The sequence below is a fragment of the Sorex fumeus genome, unplaced genomic scaffold (assembly GCF_029834395.1).
Source record: "Sorex fumeus unplaced genomic scaffold, SorFum_2.1 ptg000075l, whole genome shotgun sequence".
Classification (NCBI taxonomy): domain Eukaryota; kingdom Metazoa; phylum Chordata; class Mammalia; order Eulipotyphla; family Soricidae; genus Sorex; species Sorex fumeus.
In genome coordinates this window covers 25,070,001-25,090,176 of record NW_026606132.1, presented here as the reverse complement: position 1 = coordinate 25,090,176, position 20,176 = coordinate 25,070,001, and the positions used below count along the sequence as shown (strand labels likewise).

Below are 20,176 nucleotides of genomic sequence, written 5' to 3'. Positions count from 1 at the left end.
TAGCATTTCTCACTTTTTCAATTACGAGCAAATCATCATTGCATGCTGACGCCGTAACCAATGTGAATTAGTTCTGATTCTAGAAACACCGGGATGTGAACTATTACAGGGAGAGGGAACGGCCGTTGATGAGAGTTATGAAACTTCTGGTTTAAATCAGGCATGAGAATATCTCCTGAAGGAGTCGGGGAGCAGTGCTACTGTGTCTAAACTTAGCAAGTACAGCAAGCCTCGCCCAAAACTGCATCTGTCACATGTCTGTGTTGGTCTGAACACAGTTCCATAACAATTGTAAGTTAGAGTGAAATTTACAAAAGTCAGCTACTCTTTTTGTTACAGAGAATTTGGCCCAAACCACTCACGGTTTGAATTTTTCCTCGCGAAACCAATAGTCAGGTTATGAATAGATACTACAGATAAGGCACCTGCCCTGCATGTGGCCCAGCCAGTCGGGTCCCCTCCACTGCAGGTGGCCCCTGGACCACTGCCTGTAGTGGCCCCTGAACACAGAGTCACGAGTGGCACCAGAGCACTGCCGGATGTGTGTCCTCTCGTCTATAAAACCATGTTCAATTTTTTTGTAGTGCTCTAACTACAAACATAAAGATCATGAACGATCGGTTTGAGGCTCTTCATGTTCCCAGAGCGAACAGATGCCATTGGGCTACACTAGCACGCGACAGGGACAAATGGAGACGTTACTGGCGCCCGCTCGAGCAAATCGACAACTAACGGGAAGTTAAGTGAAGTGTGATTAAGTGATTATTATTATTATTATTGAATCACTATGAGCTACAATTACAAAGCTTTCACGTTTGAGTTTCAGTCCTACAATGATCTGACGCCCATCCCTCCACATGCACATTTTCCACCACCAGTGTCCCCAGTATTCCCTTCTCCATCCCATCCCTCCCCCTGCCTCTATGGCAGAAAATTTCCCCCATACCCTCTACTTTTGGGCCTTATGGTTTGCAATACAGATACTGAGAGGCCATCACGTTTGGTTCCTTATCTACTTTCAGCACACATCTCCCATCATCCAGGAGTAATTTGTGAGCACTGCCAGGCGTGGCCCCAAACATACAAAAGTAAATTTTAAAAATGCAATCCATGTCTGAGGGGATAGCTCAAAGTGTTGGCTCATATGATTGACACGAGTCTGGGTTAGTCCCTAGTACTGCATGAGGTCTCCTGAGCACTGTCAGGAGGAACTGTCTAGCACGGCAAGGTCTGACCCAAAAATGAAGACGAAAAGGTAACTCATGTTACTGAACAATCAAACAACTAGGCTGGCACCATACATATCATACAACAGAAACTTGAACATGCAAAAACACCTGTTTTATCCTTTGGGGAACGTATGTCCACATCTGGCAGTGCTTAGGGGCTATTCCTGGCTCTGTGCGTAGCAGTAACCCTTGATGGTACCTAGGGAACCATATGTAGTGCCAGGTATTAGAACCAGGGTCAGCAGAATGCAAAGCAAATGCCTTAACCTCTGTAAATGCTTCCACCATCTCTTCTCTCTCTCTCTCTCTCTCTCTCTCTCTCTCTCTCTCTCTCTCTTCATAAAAGCTAATTTGAAAGTAGAATATAGAGCAAACCTGGTGGCCACTTACTACCTTACTGCAAACCATAATACCCAAAAAGAGAGAGAGAGTAAAAGGAAATGTGCCTGCCACAGAGGCAGGGGTGGAGGATGGGGTGGGGGTGGCAGGAGGGATACTGAGAACATTGGTGGTGGAGAATGGGCACTGATGGAGGGATGGGTACTCGCTCGGTAATCACGAAAGTCTGTAACTGTATCTCTCGGTGATTCATTAAAAATTATATACATCGGGGATGGAGTGATAGCATAGCAGGTAGGCATTTGCCTTGCACGTGGCTGACCCGAATTCCATTCCAGCATCCCATATGGTCCACCGAGCACCGCCAGGAGTAATTCCTGATTGCAGAGCCAGGAATAACCCCTGTGTATTGCCGGGTGTGACCCAAGAAAGAAAAAAAATACATACGTGTGTGTGTGTGTGTGTATAAAGCTAATCTGATCCATCTCCACTTGAAAATAACGAAGGAGACTCACCCCCGTGTGCTAATTACGTGAATGAATAAATTAGCCACTGAAGACTTGTGCAAAGAATGTAACCGATATAATGGCCCAGTATTTCACCAAAGTCAGAAATCCGTGGCAGCTGGGACAAATAGAAACCCAGGGCCGTGCCACACACTGCAGCCCGCGGAGAGGAAGGCATGTGCATCTCACGGTGCAACCACATCCCGGGCCAGCGTTTCCCAAGAAGGACACTGCACACTCGGAAACTCTCCCCTTTCCACCGAGCACCTGCAGGAACACCTCCCAACAAACGGGGAGCACCTCTGCTCTCATCTTCAAATCCTCAAAACAGTAGAACCAGGAAAGAAATCTGCCCTCTGCCCTCGGTGCCTCTGTGAGTGACCTAAAGTCCTCCTGACCTACAAGGGGTCGTTTTTCTGAAAAAAAAAAAAAATGGGAGACATGGGCTTTCTCTGTGGGGGCGTACTCAGCCCCCGATCTTACCCAGGATTGTAGCACTGTAGCACTATCCTCCCGCTGTTCATCGATTTGCTCCAGCGGGCACAATTAACATCTCCATTGTGAAACTTGTTGTTACTATTTTGGGCATACTGAATACCCACGGGGAGCTTGCCAGGCTCTGCTGTGTGGGCAGGATACTCTCAGTAGCTTGCCAGGCTCTCTGAGAGGGGTGGAGGAATCGAACCCAGGTCCACTGCGCACAAGGCAAACATCCTACCTGCTGTGCTATCGCTCCAGCCTGGCGTTGTAGCTAACTGAAATTCAAGGAGTTCCTTCTCTGCAGGCTCCCTGACGGCTGGAGAGTAGGAAGTCACACGGAAGCCCAGCTCTCTTCTGGGGACTGCAGAGACAGTACAAGTAGGATGCTTGTCTTGCATGTGGGCAACTCAGGTTCGATCCCCGACACCTCTATAAGCACCGCCAGGAGTGATCCCTGAGCACAGAGCCAGGAGCAAAGCATGGTGCTCTCTTTACCAGGAAGTGTGTTGGGGGAAAGCGAGAGAAAGGCGAACATTCAGGACGGAAGGACTGAAAATGTTCAGATCCAAAGTACCTTTTGTTAGAAAAGACATCTCTGTGATGTCCCCTTGGAAACCGTATTATGAGCCTATTCACCATTTCAAACACCGCTGATGCGATATCACCCACAGAAAGGTGAAACAAAAGGCAAGTAATTTATAAGAAAAGACTGCATTCTTCCAGTATGTTACACCACACAGAAACCCCTTCCCCAATAAGAGAATGCAACAACACCATAGCTGTTAATTAGTTAATTAGCTAATTACGGGAACAGGGTGTGAAGGGAAGGGACATCAGACCAGACTGGACACAGGGATGTGGGGAGGGTCATGGACACTTCAGTGGCAGCGAGGGGAGGGGGGACAGCAACTTGTGCATCAAGGTCAGAGAACACTATTGTAACCCTGTCATATATATATATATATATATATATATATATATATATAATTGTGTGGGGGGAGGGAACGACACACTGGCTCACTCAGGGTTACCCCAGGCTCCATGCCCAGGGATCTGTCCTGGTGGGCTCAGGAGACCACATGGGGTGCTGGGGATCAAACCGAGGTCGGCTGCGTGCAAGGCAAACACCCTCCCTGCTACAAGCTTGTATTTTGGTTTTGGTGCCATACCTGGTGACGCTCAGGGCTTCCTCCTGGCTCTGTGCTTGGGAATCACTCCTGGTGGTGCTCTGGGAACCAGGAGGTGCTGGGGAACAAGCCTGAGTTGGCTGTGTGAAGGCCAGCACCCTGCCCACAGCACTGTCCCTCTGGCCCCGGGGACATGCCCCTCCCACCCCCACGTCCTCTTAAAGAAACACCTTCTGCATTTCCACCTTGGCCTCCAGGGGGAGTGTCACCCCCAGTGAGAAGCTCTCCCATACTGTCTTCCAGTTGCCAGAGAACACAGATTTAGTAATTTTCCGTATTCAGACACTCCTCTCCCCAAGCACCACCGGGTGTGTAACCCTCCAAAGAAAGACAAGGAGATTAAGGAGATTCCCAGCATCCCATATGGTCCCCTGAGCACCGCCAGGGGTAATTTCTGAGTGCAGAGCCAGGCGTAACCCCAAAAAGCAAAAAATAAATAAAAATAAATAAAAGAAAATAAGGTAAAAATAAAAAGGGAGAGTAGGGGGCTGGAGCTATAGCACAGCGGGGAGGGCATTTGCCTTGCACACGGCTGACTCGGGTTCAATTCCTAGCATCTCATATGGTCCCTGGAACCCCGCCAGGAGTAATTCCTGACTGCAGAGCCAGCAGGAACTCCTGTGCATCGCCGGTGTGACCCGGTGTGACCCAAAAAGCAAAAAATAAATAAATAAATAAATAAAAAGGCAGAGTAAGAGTAATAGTTATCTGTACTGCAAACCGTAATGCCCAAAGGAAAGACAGAGAGAGAAGGAGAGAAAGGGAAGGGGGTAGAGAGGAGGAGGAGGGAGTGAGAGAAGGAGAGAAAGTGCCTGGCAGAAGGGCAGGTGGGGGTGGAAGGAGCGAAACCGGACATTGGCGGTGGGAAAAGTACACTGGTATCTCTCGGTGCTACAATAAACATAAATGAATAAATGACAATAAAAAGGGAGAGTGGGCCCACCACTCACTCACTGGCCCTGCTCCACTAAATCCCGACTTAATCTCCCAGGAGCTGCGTGGAACAGCTGGAGCTGACGGAACTGCCCCAGCCCGGGGAGGTCGGTGGCCGAATCCCCGCCCATCCCCCACGCCGCGACGCCCGGGGCTCAACTCCACCCCCCACCCTGCCCCTCCCCGCAAGACTCAGCAGACGCGCCGCTCGCCCAATAATTGCAGGTACTGCGCCGGGCTGAGATCTCACTCTGGGATTTTACCCCCGGAGTTGCGGAGTTGCGGCGGGCGCCGGGCGCCGTAGTCTCTCCCCCACCCCCACCCCGACCCCCGCACTTCCAGAAGCCCCAGGGGCCCCGCCCGCCACCCACATCTGCCGCCCTGTGGACTCTGGCCCGGACCATCCGTCTAGAAATGACTGGGCCGTGCGGCCGCCGGGCAACATGTGAAGCAGCAGAAGGCTTAATAACTTCTTACACAAGGACTGCCGGCCCTGCAATCACACAGAACGATGTTCACAGAGATTCAGTTTGGAGATCGACTGATATTCATATCCCAGCTTTATTATCTCATCAATATTACTTCTAGGGCTGGAGCGATAGCACAGCGGTAGGGCGTTCGCCTTACAAGCGGCCAACACGGCCGACCCGAGTTCGATTCCTCCGCCCCTCTCGGAGAGCCCAGCAAGCTACCGAGAGTATTCGATATGCCAGACACAGTAACAACAAAGTCTCCAATGGAGACGTTACTGGGCCCGCTCGAGCAAATCGACGATCAACGGGAGGGCCTTTTAATATTACATCTAGAATTGTATCAACAGTTGCCGCTATTTTCTACATGAAATTGAACTTAGAAAATAAATAAGAAAGGAGAGTGATGGGCCCAGAGAGAGAGAGCACAGTGGCGAGGGCACTTGCCTTGCATGAGGCTGACCCGGGTTCGATCCCCAGTATCCCATACGGTCTCCCAAGCACCCCTAGGTGTAATTCCCGAGTGCAGAGCCAGGAGTAACATCTGAGCATCTCCAGGTGTGGCCCCAGAAACCAAAATAAATAAATGAAAAGGGAGAGTAAGAGGTTCTGTAAGACAAGTATGAGCTTGAACTTGAACCTGATTGTTTAGGCAAGGCGTTCTGTTTGGATTCTTTGGAACCATAGTCTCCAGTACAAAGACACTTCACAGGGAAGTGGGAATAAAATAGAACTTCTAGTTATTTCTATTGTCTCATCCTTCCACCATCATATGTTTTGAGTCACATTAAGTGATGCTGATGCTCAGGGATTGCACCTAGAGGGTCTCAGAGAGTCATATGGGGTGCCGAGACCAAACTCCAGTTTCCTTTGTGCAAGGTAAGAGCCTGACTCACTGTTCTCTCTCTCTCTCTCTCTCTCTCTCTCTCTCTCTCTCTCTCTCTCTCTCTCTCTCTCTCTCTCTCTGGCCCCTACAGTTGTAGCTTTCAAATATTTTATATTAGACCTAATGCATCAAGTTGCTTGGCTAATGTTTACAAAGATACGTATACTGCAGTCACAATCCAGTGTTTACTTCTGGTAGAAGTAGTGGCGGAAGGCGTCTGAAGATCAGTCTAACCACAGACAAGAACACCTCCCAGCCTCTCTCTGCGCCAGGCATCCCACAAAGCAGCCTCGACCTTTACTCAACCCACGTGAAAACCAACTATTCTCTACAAAATGAGGTGCTGATTTCCTCCTTCTGCATTCCTGTATTTCTATTTCTATGAATATATAAGTGCATAAAATGAAGGTCATGTGTGCTTTATAAATACATCATTCATGTTTTATTATAATAGCTAGGTATAGGGCTGGTGATGTAACTCAGAGGCAACGCACCTGTCTCATGTGCCTGAGATCTGGTTTCTATCTCCAGCCCGGCAAAAGAAACACGGAGATAGATGTATAAATTTGATTTCCTTTGAGCAAGAGGTTGGCACTTTTCCGATAAAGGGTTAGCCAGTAAATCTTGGCTCTGGTTGCATGGCTGCACTAAAGCAGCTGGTGGCTGTGTGCCACAATTTGCTTTACCAAAACAGGCTGTCACTCCATCTCAAACTATTAAGATACTTACTTCCAAATTAAATTTCTTCAGCTGGAGCAAGCAACCATTGCTTTTTTTTTTCAATGTTCACTTTTTATTTATTTATTGGCTTTTGGGGTCATACCTGGCGACGTACAGGGGTTACTCCTGGCTCTGCACTCAGGAATTATCCCTGGCGCTGCTCAGGGGACCATATGGGATGCTGGGAATCGAACCCGGGTTGGCCGTGTGCAAGGCAAACGCCCTACCCGCTGTGCTATTTGGAGCAAACAACCATTGTATCCTTTCATTTCATTGTTCCGGTTCGCAGGGACACACCCAGCAACGCTCAGGGCTGCTGCTGGAGCTCGGTGCTTGGGTCACTCCTGGCAGTGCTTCAGGGCTGTGCAGTGCCAGGGATTGAATCGGAGGCTCCAGCATGTGAAGGCCCTGCTCAAAGCCTTGGCGCTGTCTCCCGCGCCCCCCTGCAGGCACTCACAGCTTAGGCCTCTGGCCGCACAACTGACACCCATTGTTTTTTTTTTAATTTAATTTTTATTTTTTTTTACTAGTGAGACATCATGAGGTACAGTTGCAGACTTACAAATTTTTGTGCTTGGGTCTCAACCATACAATGATCAAACACCCATCCCTCCACCAGTGCCCATTTCCCACCACCCATTGTTTTTAAAAGGGTGTTGGGAGGATCCTCCCAGGATGGGAGAAGCATGCTGAAAGTAGACTATAGACCAAACATGATTGCCACTCATTGCCTCTTCTGCAAATCACAACACCCCAAAGGAGAGAGAGAACAGAGGGGAATGCCCTGCCACAGAAGCAGGGTGGGAGGGGGGTATGGGGGTGGGAGGGATACTGGGATCCGTGGTGGTGGGAAATGGGCACTGGTGGAGGGATGGGTATTTGATCATTGTATAATTGAAACCCAAGCACAAAAATTTGTAAGCCTACAACGGTACCTCAAGGTGTCTCACTAATAAATTTTTTTTTTTAAAAAGGAAGGGGATCTATACTCAGTCAGACCAGCTGGGATCTCAAATCCTAGTTTGGTTGCTTGATTAATAACTCCACGTGACCTTGGATAAATGGCAGCGCTGGCAGGTTAGCTCCATGGCTAAAAGCACCTGCCTCCACCACCACAGGTCCCAGTATCCCTCCCATCCCCCACCCCCGCATCCCACCCTGCCTCTGTGGCAGGGCATTCCCTTTTGATCTCTCTCTCCTTTTGGGTGCTGTGGTTGGCAAAAGAGGCAGTGAGTGGCAATCATGTGGAGGGATGGGTATTCGATCATTGTATAACTGAAACCCAAGCACAAAAATCTGTAAGTTTACAACTGTACCTCATGGTGTTTCACTAATAAAAATTCAAAAAATAAATAAAAAATAAAAGCACCTGCCTCACGAACACGGCGCTTCAATCGATTCCCCGGTGCCACTCAGAGCAAAGGAGCTGCAAGCGTGTGCAATAAAGATGTTTGGCCCCCTGTCTGCGCAATGGGTGTAATGCTTCCTCTGGTACCCTGGACACCGCTGGTCCAGCGAGCGGCAAATTCCAGGCACGTCCCTGCTTCCAGTCACAGATGGGCTATGAGGCAGCACTCCAACGTGTGCAAATGCCCTGCACGGCCACTGATTTTTGATCCAAGACGCTACATCTAAACTGCCCGGCCATTCTGTGGCCACATTTTCTAAGACCATCAATCTTATCTTGGCAAGACTCAGCAGCCTGCAAGCAGTTTCTCTTCCAAGTGTGCCCACGTCCAGTAAAAAAGAAAACAACCCAACGCCTTGCCTGGGGATGCTTTCCACAGACTCCCTGAGGTGAAGACTTTGCCTCATTACCTTCAGTTCTGGCTCAAGGACCTAGACATCCGCTAGACATTTCCTCGAGTAAATCTAACAGCATTTATCCCCAAAGTATGATCCTGCCCACATCCCCATCGGCAGCTGACCAGCCAGACAGACACGGGTAATCCAGAGGCAGTAGATTCTAAATCCTGGGGCTAAATGGGGCTTTGTTTTATGGATTATTCCTTACAAACGAAGAACCAAATGAGATTTAGAAGCTCTGACATGCTAAAGTGGCCTTTCACGTACAAACCAACTCTTTGTCGTGGTGGTATTTACTATTCAGCTTACAGACACACCAACTTCTACTCTCGAACTACTGCAAAGATCTTTGACTAAAAACAATTCAGATGTAGTCGAGAAGGAGCTTCCGTCATTTTTTCCAGTGGGCAGTGGCAGAGTGGAGCTGCCCCATTCGTCCTTTTACTTAGTCCCTTCATCACAAACGGCACATCTTCAAAACAGCTGTTTGGCCTCAGCAGTGGCAGCTGTGGCTGTGGCGGAGAGGAGGGTGCTCTTGAAATGCCGCCTACCCTGGCATCGATACGCTGAATAAACGTTCAGACGAGTCCACTACTACCAGGGAAACGCTGCCTTGGCCTGCAAGGGCTACCCTGGACTGCTCTCACGTGCATTCAGACCACTCGCTACACTCGCCGATGGATTGCCGCGGCAGTCAAACACCTGTCCGTAAACAAGACTTCGAAAATAGGAACAGGATATCAAGTTGCCCATCCACCTGCCAATTCCCGAACTCACAAGCCCGCAGCTCTGCTCCAAGACAAAACATATTCTGTGCAGTGACTTCCCCCTGGGAGCACTGTTCCCCGAAGGAATATTTCAGCACAGAAGTAAAAAGTCTCTGCACCGAGGCAGCTGCAGTGGGGACAGTGGAAGGTAGGGGTAAACGCATGTCAGGGGATGGAGCCACTTCTGAACTTCTTGCTTTCCAAGGACCTTCTCGGCTCAGCCCCCTGGCCCCCAAAGCGTGCAGACCTGGGCATTATTAATAAAGATCCATCTGCAATTTGGGTGGCCAGTGAGAGCCAGCAAGCAAACAGGGAGTGAAGAGCAACCTCGAGAGAAAATAAGAGAGGAGAGAAAGCAGAAGAGGATGGCCTGTCATGTGGAACCGTTCTGCCAGGCACTTTGTTGGCACTGGGTCCTCTCTGACCTGCTGCCAAGACACAGGAAGCATTTGCTGCCCTTCCCAGCCAGACCCACGCACATGCGCAAATGTACACACATGCGCAGCGCACACACCTCGCTTCCCCGAGTGCTCAGTTCACTGTTTCTGCCCTCCTGTAGTTCTCCGCGGACATCCTGTGTCTCCCTGGCAGAGCTGAGCTTCCCGAGGGCCAGAGCGCTATGTTTAACGTGGTGGCTCAGTGATCCCAGCAGCTTGGGGACTCAGCTGACGAACAAGTGACCAGACTGTGTTATCACCTTCTCAACCTTCGTCTTCAGCAACTACAGGGACTCCAACCTCCCTCGCCAGGGTTAATTCGGCTAACACCACGCTTGCCTCTGCCATTTGGTACACCCCCACCCCTGATTCTCATGCTGGTTTTGCTTGACTTTGAGTTTTACATAGAAAGGCTCATTGCATTTTCTCCTGCCTGGACTTTCCTCATGTAGCACGGAGGTGAGAGCCATAAACGGGCAGGGATGGCAAGGAAAGTGTCACTGAGTGAACACCTTAGCCCTGCCTCGCAGCCTCCTTCACACATACCGAGAGTAGCTGTGGTCAGAAACGGCATTAAGTGACACATGGCTGTCAGCCGTGGAGGAAATCATGTTATGTTTCTGTCCCTGTGGCGTAGTTGTCCACTTGCTCATGGGGGGATGATGTCCGCTCTGTTCTCAGTGACCACAGAGCTGGTTCCAGGCTCCACCATCACATCACATCACATCACATCACATCACATCACATCACATCACAACACAACACAACACATCACATCACATCACATCACATCACATCACATCACATCACATCACATCACATGCTCATAAGAACATACTCGTGAACATCCCCCTTGCCAGCGCATGTGTGTACAGGGGGACAATGGGATTTCATTTTGTGCCTAATGTTCCCATACCTGGGTCTGGTTAGACCTGACAGGAAATAACTTTCAGAAAATCATACTCTTGGGGCTGGAGTGATAACACAGCAGGTAGGGCGTTTGCCTTGCATGCGGCTGACCCGGGTTCGATTCCCAGCATTCCATATGGTCCCCCAAGCACCACCAGGAGTAATTCCTGAGCACATGAGCCAGGAGTAAACCCTGTGCAATGCCAGGTGTGACCCAAAAAGCAAAAAAGAAAAGCACTGAGTGGCAATCATGTTTGGTCTATAGTCTACTTTCAGCATGCTTCTCCCATCCTGGGAGGATCCTCCCAAAACCATTTACTTGGTGCTCCCTTCTCTATCTGAGCTTCCTTTCCCCCTAGCATGTGTGGCTGGCCTCCAATCCCCACTCAATGCCTCTTTTGCAAACCACAACACCCAAAAGGAGAGAGAGAACAAAAGGGAATGCCCTGCCACAGAGGCAGGGTGGGATGGGGGGATGGGGGGTGGGAGGGATACTGGGACCCATGGTGGTGGAAAATGGGCGCTGGTGGAGGGATGGGTACTTGATCGTTGTATAACTGAAACCCAAGCACAAAAATTTGTAAGTCTACAACTATACCTCATGGCATTTCACTAATAAAAATTAAAAATAAAAAAATTAAAATAAAGAAAAGCATACTCTTGGGGGAAGATGGAAGGTAGACGAAGGTGTCGGGAAATTAACCATTTCATTTCATCAAGGCAAAATGGAATCTTGGGATTGTCCTCACTCCACATTCAAGCAGCAAGGGGGCAAGAAGCAAAGTAATGAATGGGCAGGATCTGAATTTTCTGGGGCCTCTGTTACAAAGTACCACAAACTGGATGGCTTCAAACAGAAATTTCTTCTTCCCAGACCTTGGAGGCGACAAGTCCAAAATCAAGGCACTAGGAACCAGAGAGACAGTACAGGAGCTACAGGACTCGCCTTGCATGTAGCCATAGTGGCTGCCACCCTAGTAGAAATCCCCTGAGGTCACTCCTGAGCACAGAGCCAGGAAACCAGGAATCGCGGTCTGGGCAGTGTCACCATGCCTCTGAAGGCTTCTGTGAAGGAGCCATCCTGTTTCCAGATACTGGACATTGCAGGTGTTCCTTGGCTCATGGCCCCATCACGCCTGCCTTGCCCCTGTCATCACATGTGGTTCTCCCTGTGTGTCTCGGTGTCATCACACGGTGTCCACTTCATGGCTGCAAAGACCCTACTGGACCAAGACCTGCTCTCTTCCAGTATGACCTTCACTATCTGCAGCAGTCTTATTTCCACACAAGGTGACATTCTGAAGCACTGGGGGGGAGGGGGCAGGAGGGCCTTCAACATCTCTTCTGGAGGGACACAATTCAACACATAAGAAACTAAAGGGTGCCTATAGAAATGAACAGTCTACAAAATGACGGTGTCGATGCCTGGGTACATGGCAGGACTCTTGAGTTTGTCAACTGATCTTATATGCAATCACTGAACACACACTAAATGAAATCAGCGCAGAAATATTAATATGTCTTCCTAGAAGAAATAATTAAGTGATACCAGGACAATCACTTCTGAGCCACTCCTTACTGTGCATACAAAATTAGTCAATCTTGTTTCCAAAGTGTTCACAAACCAGCTGGGAAGTATATACTGGGTAGCCACTCTGGGAGATTCCTTAAAAATAGGTTGTAGGGGCTGGAGAGATAGCCTAGCGGGTAGGGCATTTGCCTTGCACGCAGCCAACCCGGGTTCGATTCCCAGAATCCCATATGGTCCCCTGAGCACCGCCAGGAGTAACTCCTGAGCGTAGAGCCAGGAGTAACCCCTGTGCATCACCGGGTGTGACCCCCCCCAAAAAAAAAAGCAAAAAAGAAATAGGTTGTAAACCACAGCATCTCAATACAAAGTAAAAAATAAATTAAATAAGCACATGTTTAATTTATTTTTAATTCCAAAATTGGGATGAATGGATTTTTGAGCCTGCAATCAACTTCTGTATGTTCACAAGGGTGTGGAGTCAGGGCTTAGAAGCTAGAACCTCACACACAAAAGGGATGCATGCTACCACTGAGCTACATCCTTGCCCCTGAGCTGGATAGTTTTGATTTGGGGCCTCTGGACCATTCCCTACATGGGCTAGCAGTAAAAAGCAGCAAGTCAAATTCTGGGATTCTAGGTATTTGTTTTATAGGGGGGAGGGGTGTTTGGGCCACAATAATGTTGCTCAGAAGCTTCTCACAGCTCAGTGCTCAAGGTCACTCCTGGTGGTGTTCAGGGGAATAGTGGGGCTCAATCCCAGCCTCCTGCATGCAAACTCCCTAGCCCAAGTCAAGGTTTTGAATATTGCCTAGGATTTCCCAGTTGTTGAAATGCTAGGTTTAAGATTTCATCATTACTCACAGTTTACAAAGGCAAGCTGTACTTGAAGGTTAGCAGAGATCAGAGGCAGGACTAGTAGCCTGCCCAAAGGGATTAAGAACTGATCCAATGGGAGTTCCTAAGACTGGGTGCATTAGAGAAGCCTTAAAGGTTCCCAAAGAGAAAGCTTGCAACAATCTAGAATACAGACAATGATTATGACCTATTAATAGTTCCAGCCATTATGTAAGTGATCACCCAGGTTGGCTATATCAGGGGAAAGGATTGAAGACACACATACACACACACACACACACACGTGCACATGCATGCATTCTATTCTAGAACTTGGTCCTGGGAGCAAGTATTTGTGGATGTGAAAGAAAAGAATTTTTAGGGCAGAAACAAAAGGCAAGGAGATGAAGAGTGACAATGAAGAAATGCCAGTTTTATAACAAATGACACATCTAGTTCCAATCCAGAAAATTCCCATGGCTTTCGAAGAAGTAATATGTGCTGTTCCACAGAAGACTGAAAAGAGTTGCTGTAGGTCCAGCAGATAGTACAGGACTTTAGGCACTTACCTTGGACACAGCCAGTCTCAGTTAGCTCCCCATAACACAAGGCTCCCAAGAACTACCAGAAATAACCACCCAAGCACCACAGGGTAGGGCCCAAAAAGAAAAAAATGAATAAAGAGAAATGCCAAGCTGCATATGGCAAATCTCAACACTATGAGAATGGATGGATAGTGGGGTTGCAGAGGCAAGCGTGAGTATGATGAGTGTGGCGATATAATCATCAAGGAAATCCTGAAGAGCTGTTCAAGACATGGCTTCAACAAACACAATTCCACAGCTCCTCATGATCTTTTGTTTGTGTGTTTTGGGGCCTGGCAGTGCTCAGAGCTCATTCTTGGCTCTGTGCTCAGGAGTCACTCTTAGCAGTGCTCAGGGAACAATGGGCAGTACCCTGGACTGGAAGTGTGGTCAGCTGCATGCAAGACAAGAGGCTTAACCCCTTTATGATCATCTGTCCATCCATAATTATGATCTTTAAGTTACCAAAAAAAAACTCTCAGCAAACTAGAACCAGGGCCCCTGATCCTACAGCTAACATCACATTTTGTGGTAAAAACTGGAATGCTTCCCCACTATGTGGGATCAAGGCAATGATGGTTGCTCTTAAGTACTTGCATCCATTATACTTCAGAGACCCCCCAACAAGTTAATAAGACAAGAAAAAAAGCTAAAAGGTTTAACAGCTCGGAATGGAGAAGTAAAATTGCATTTGCAAACAAGATTGCACATGTAAAAACGTCTAAGAACACTACAGAAAAACTCACATAAGTACTAAGTATATTTAAGAAGTTTGCGGAGTACCAAGAAAAACAAAAAAAAATCACATTTGTATTGTTAGTGATGAACAAACACACGCTGAAAGATAGAAATAGCATTTTTGATATTAAAAAGTAAACTGCTTAGGGATACATTTAGCAAACTGTAAAAAAACATTTAGCTCAGCATGTGGAAAACTACAAAGGCTTTGTGAGACACCTTAAAGTAGACCTAAATATACCGAGAAACATATCGCTCTCAAGGGTCAGGAAACTCAGGGTTGTTATTATCAAGACCGAGCTACAGATTCAGTGCAATCACTACCAAATCCTAATAGGCTTTGTTGGAGAAGTTGACAGGATGATTCTAAACTTTCTAAGAAGAGGCAAGGAAGATCAGTAGTTACAACACTTGCCTGGCAAGCTCCAAGCTCCAAGGTCAAACACTAATGCCAGCGCATGCATTGAGGTAAAGACAGCCCCATGACTTCTGACCCCTGCTGGGGGATAAATTTAAAATTAAGAAAAGTCTGTGCTGGAGAGATAGTACGGGGGAAAGATGCTTGCCTTGCTTGTGGTTGACCCTCGTTTGACCTCTAGCACCACAAATGATCCTCTGGGCAGTTCCAGGATAGTCCTGGACCCCAAAGTCAGGAGTAAGCCCCGAGAACAGCTGAGTGTGGTTCAAACCCCCCAAAAATAAAAATGAAAAAGTAAGCTTTGTGTTCTCTCTCTCTTTTGGTTTTTCAAACAACACCTGACCATGCTCAAGGCTTACTCCTGCCTATGTACTCAGGGATTACTCCTGGCTATGCTCAGGGGAACCATATGAGGTACCAGGGATCAAAGTTGTGTCAGCTGCATACAAGGCAAATGCCCTACCTGCTGTTCTACCCCTCGGGCCCCAGTTCTATATACAAAATTAGGGGCCAGGGACGTAACTCAGTAGTATGGCACTGCACTTGACTTGCATGTTGTGATGCCTGGGTTTGATTCCTGGCATCGGTCCAAAACAAAATCAGAGGACCAGAGAGATAGCACAGCAGGTACCATGAGCCTTGCACACAGCTGATCTGGGCTCAAAGTGACCCGAGTGCAGAGCTGTGAGAAGGCGCTGAGTACCACTGCGTGTGGTCCAAAAACAAAAACAAACCGCTCAAAATAATTAAAAGAAAAAAATCAAAAGTATCAGGAAAGGGCTGGAGCAATAGTACAGCAGGCAGGGCGTTTGCCTTGCACGTGGCCGACCCGGGCTCGATTCCCAGCATCCCATATGGTCCCCCGAGCACCGCCAGGAGTGATTCCTGAGTGCAAAGCCCTGAAATGTAACCCCTGAGCATTGCCGGGTGTGACCCAAAAAGCAAAAAAAAAAAAGTATCAGGAAAGACCAAGACTCAAGAATAGCAAAAATACTCCTGAAAAGAAAATGAAAGAAAAAAAAGACTAAGGTTGCAGCTCTACCCAGACAAAGCTGAAGAGCTCAGTACTGAAGCCTGGGGTACCGGCGAGAAGACCGTATCAGTGGGACTGAAGAGAGCCCAGTACTAGGCACGTGGAAGGAGGTAACAGCAACAGTTAACCTGAGCCCACCAAAGGTACCAAGGTGATTTAATGAGAAAGAAGATCGTCTTCTCTCCAGCCGATGCCGCAACAACTTAACAGCCATCTGGGAAAATAAGCAGACCTTGACCCTGACCTCACACAACATACACAATTAACTTGCAATGAAGCACAGAATTTTATTTTCTATTGCTACATAACAAGCTCAGTAGCTGTGAACACCACGCATTAATTATCTCCCAGTTTCCGTGGGAGGGGAGGCAGGAGTCTGCAGGGGAGGGCTGGATCCTCTGCTCAGGGGCTCACGAGGCTCCGGGGAGGACAACACAGGATGAGAGCCCTTCCCCGGTTTGCACGCCACAACAGATTGAAATGTCAGAGCTAAAAATGCAAACACCCTAGAGACACCGGGGAAATCCTTGTGCGTTTCGACAAAGCAAGCCTAAGAGCGAAGACGGCATCAACCGCTTAGAGAAACCAACTGCAGCAAAGCCGAGGCTGGCTGTTCCTCCAAAGGCCCAGGTAAACTGAAATGGCGAGCCAGCTGGGGAGAGCGGATCTGCAACTCACATATCTGACCCAGGTCTCGTATCCACGGGAGAGCTGAAGAATTCACGGAGCGGCTGGAGCGACAGCACAGTGGTTAGGGGGTTTGCCTTGCATGCGGCCGACCTGGGTTATTTCCCAGCATCACATATAGTCCCCTGAGCACCGCCAGGGATAATTCCTGAGTGCAGAGCCAGGGAGTGACCCCTGTGCATCGCTGGGTGTGACCCAAAAAAGCAATAAATAAATAAATAAATCACAGAACTTAAGAAGACAGACAGTCTCTGGTGTCAAAATATTGAATGTGATCAAAGTAGAGAGAGAATCATGTGGAAATCATCTGTCCCACAGGGAGGGGGGAGTGTGGGATGGTGGTATACTGGGGTTGTTGGGGGTGGAGAATGGGCACTGGTGAATGTACGGGTGTTTCATTGTATGACCGAGACTTAGACCTGAAAACTTTGTAACTGCTCTCACGGTGATTCAATAAATAAAATTATAAAAAATGAAAAAAAAAGAAGACAGACAGTCTAAAAAGACATGGATGACAGATTTAAGCACTTTACACTCTCGGCAATGAAAGATGAAGACATGCTCGCCATTCTTGGTCGTTAGGAAGACACTCTTCAAAACCCAGTGAGGTTGGGGCTGGAGCAATAGTATAGCAGGTAGGGCGTTTGCCTCGCATGCGGCCGACCCAGGTTCGATTCCCAGCATCCCATATGGTCCCCTGAGCACCACCAGGAGTGATTCCTGAGTGCAGAGCCAGGAGTAACCCCTGAGCATCGCCTGGTATGACCCAAAATGAAAAAAAATCCCAGTGAGGTACCGTTATACACACTCGAGAGAGGCCCCAGTATGAACACTACAGCTACTATCCTGTGCCCATGGTTGCGAAAGGGCACGGCCACTCTGGAAACCAGCCGGAGAGTTTCTTATAATGTTCCAGGCAGTGAGTGATGTCAGTGCCCACAGCCAGAGCACAAGAAAAAGGAAGCACCTGAGTCCCCCTGGGACCAGTACACTAGTGTCCTGGGCAGCCCTCTGTGTTTAGCGAAGAGTGCGTCACAGGTCAGCGACAGAACAACACCAACTGCTCAGACAACATGGATGAAGAGAAAAGGCGCTGTGCTATGTGAGGCGCCAGCCGCGGACTCTGCACCAACCTGCTCTCGCCACTGTTCCAAAGAAACTCTCACCATAATGCAGGAATCAGAAATCGGTCTGAAAGATGCCTAGCAAAAGCATTAGGAAATTCGGAGCTATACCCTTTCCCCTCCCTTCCTTCCCCTTTTTGCTGTGGGTGTGCTGAGCAGGGGTCTCACACCTGGCTGTGCACAGGAGCTCACAATGGCACATCTGGGCAAGCACCAGAAGTCGGAGTTACGCCCTCATACATGCAAAGCAGGTGCCTGTAGCCACTGAGCCATGGCCTGGGTCCCCAAAGCATCCTGCTAAACAATTCATAAGTGAATGGAATAACCATGGAAGCTAAAATGTCGAAAACTAAATAATAAAAAGAAGCGAGTTCAAAAGATTTAAGCAGCAGGCTTTAACCAAAAGAATGAAGGAAGGAGAAGATGAAAAGCGGTTTTCAGGATATCTATTTTATGTGCAAAAAGCAAGAGGTTGAATAGTATGTGCAGTAATTTTTTGCTGTAAGAAAAGGAAATGCAAGTGTGTGTGCTTGGCACATGCGCAGATGAACATGCATGCCTGTTCAATTTTGTAAATTCAAAAATAAAAAGCCCTGTCAATTGCATTACCTACAGGGAGGACAGGAGGTGGGGACAGAGAAAGGGATGAAAGCTAGACTCTTTAGACTATATCCTGATAAAACCTGGACTATAAAATCATATAAGGTTTCTACTCATTGAAAACTAGTCCAGAATAATGTTGAGTCTACAATATGTTTATTCATTTCCATACACTGACAAACCTACTACTGCCCCAATGGACCAACATTTGCTAAAACTAATATTGTAAGAAAAAGAGAAGGGGGCAGAGATAGTATAGAGGCTAAGGAAAGCATTTACCATGCACTCGGCCAGGTTAAATCCCTGGCACCAGGCTGGAGCGATGGCACAGCGGGTAGGGCGTTTGCCTTGCACGCAGCCAACCCAGGTTCGATTCCCAGCATCCCATATGGTCCCCTGAGCATCACCAGGAGGAATTCCTGAGTGCAGAGCCAGGAGTAACCCCTGTACATCGCCAGGTGTGGCCCCCCCAAAAAAAGCGAAGGAGAAAGGCAGAGGGTGGGGGAAAAATCTCAAAGTCTTTTTACTCAATGCCTCTTGTGCAGACCACAACACCCAAAAGGAGAGAGAAAACAAAAGGGAATGCCCGGCCACAGAGGCAGGGTGGGATGGGGGGGATGAGGGTGGGAGGGATACTGGGATGGTGGTAGAAAATGGGCACTGGTGAAGGGATGGGTACTTGATCATTGTATAATCGAAACCCAAGCAGAAAAATTTGTAAGTCTACAACTGTACCTCGTGGTGTTTCACTCATAAAAATAAAAAAAAAATCCCTGGCACCATATAAGGTCCCCCAATCCTGTCCAAAAGTGATCCCTGCGTGTAGAGACAGGAGTAAGCCCTGAGCACTGCTAGGTGAGCCTCCATCCCTTTAAAATGATTTGGGAGTGAAAAGATAGAACCATAGATATGGCTGACTCTAGTGCGTCGTTTTTAATCTGACACCCAAAATGCCAAGAGCAACTGGAGGGGTGAGCAGGCAAGCACAGGAGAACTCGGATTTTACACAAACTGGCAGAGTGCAGAAAAAAGGGCACGCCTTCTCCACTTGAGCCCGCAAACCAACAACAGGAGACAAAGACAGTTCCGAAAGGAAAGTGAGAGCCCACCTGCATAAGAGAGACACGATCCCCGAAGGCGACCAGCCAAACCCTGGGGAGAGGAAGAAAAACAGCACGGGCTCACACCAACAGAGCCGAGCAGGATGCAGGCTATGGCGCAAGCAGAGCTAGAAAATTCTACTAACCCACAGCATCAGCAGGTTTAAAGAGGAGGGAAAGGCTCTTCCCATGGAGGCTGGAGAGGAGTCTGGAGTTCCATCCACAATGCGCCAAGGGCCGAGTGTGCTGGGAGGGTGCTTCGCCCCCAAATCAACAGTAAACAGTACATGAAAGACTCTCTGGGAAAATGGGAAACTTGCCAGCGCCAGAACTCATTCCTTAAGCTGACTCTGAAAGTGCAGGTTGACGCTTAGGGAACTCCCGGAAATGATTCCACCCGAGTGCATGGAGGTTCACAGTCCCTGGGTATCATGTCATTGATAGCTGGCATGGGCGGGGCCTTTTGGGTGACCCAGAGTTCAAACTGGGTTTCCTGCCCATTTGGGATGGTCAGCGTCAGGAGCCCTTGGGAAACTAGAGAAAAAAGCTCTCTCCTGGGTCTCTGTGCCTCCTTCTCCAGCTCCTGAGCCAGCAGGTTGAACTGCACCTCCCACGGAGAACCCAGAAGCTGCCAGCTTGGCACATCATTGGTCTGGAGTCTTTCCAGCACAAGGAAACTGATCTAGGGACTTGCTGCCTTTGTCCCAAAGCCTGAGTTGGCGGTTCCTTGAGTTATTTGAAAAAGCACACCCCACCTGCACCCAAGAAAGCAGCCTGCAGGGCACACAGCTACCCATGACCCTCTGGTTGTGCTTGTGTATGTGGTTTAAGGCCACAGCTGGGCATGGTCAGGGCTTA

At 48.4% G+C, this 20,176-nt stretch overlaps 1 protein-coding gene across 1 annotated transcript in view; it reads right to left on the bottom strand.

The window, feature by feature from the left end:
• MTM1 (myotubularin 1) overlaps positions 1–20,176 on the bottom strand; it is a 113,585-nt gene that overhangs the window by 83,655 nt on the left and 9,754 nt on the right. The gene's annotated exons all lie outside the window — the stretch shown is intronic.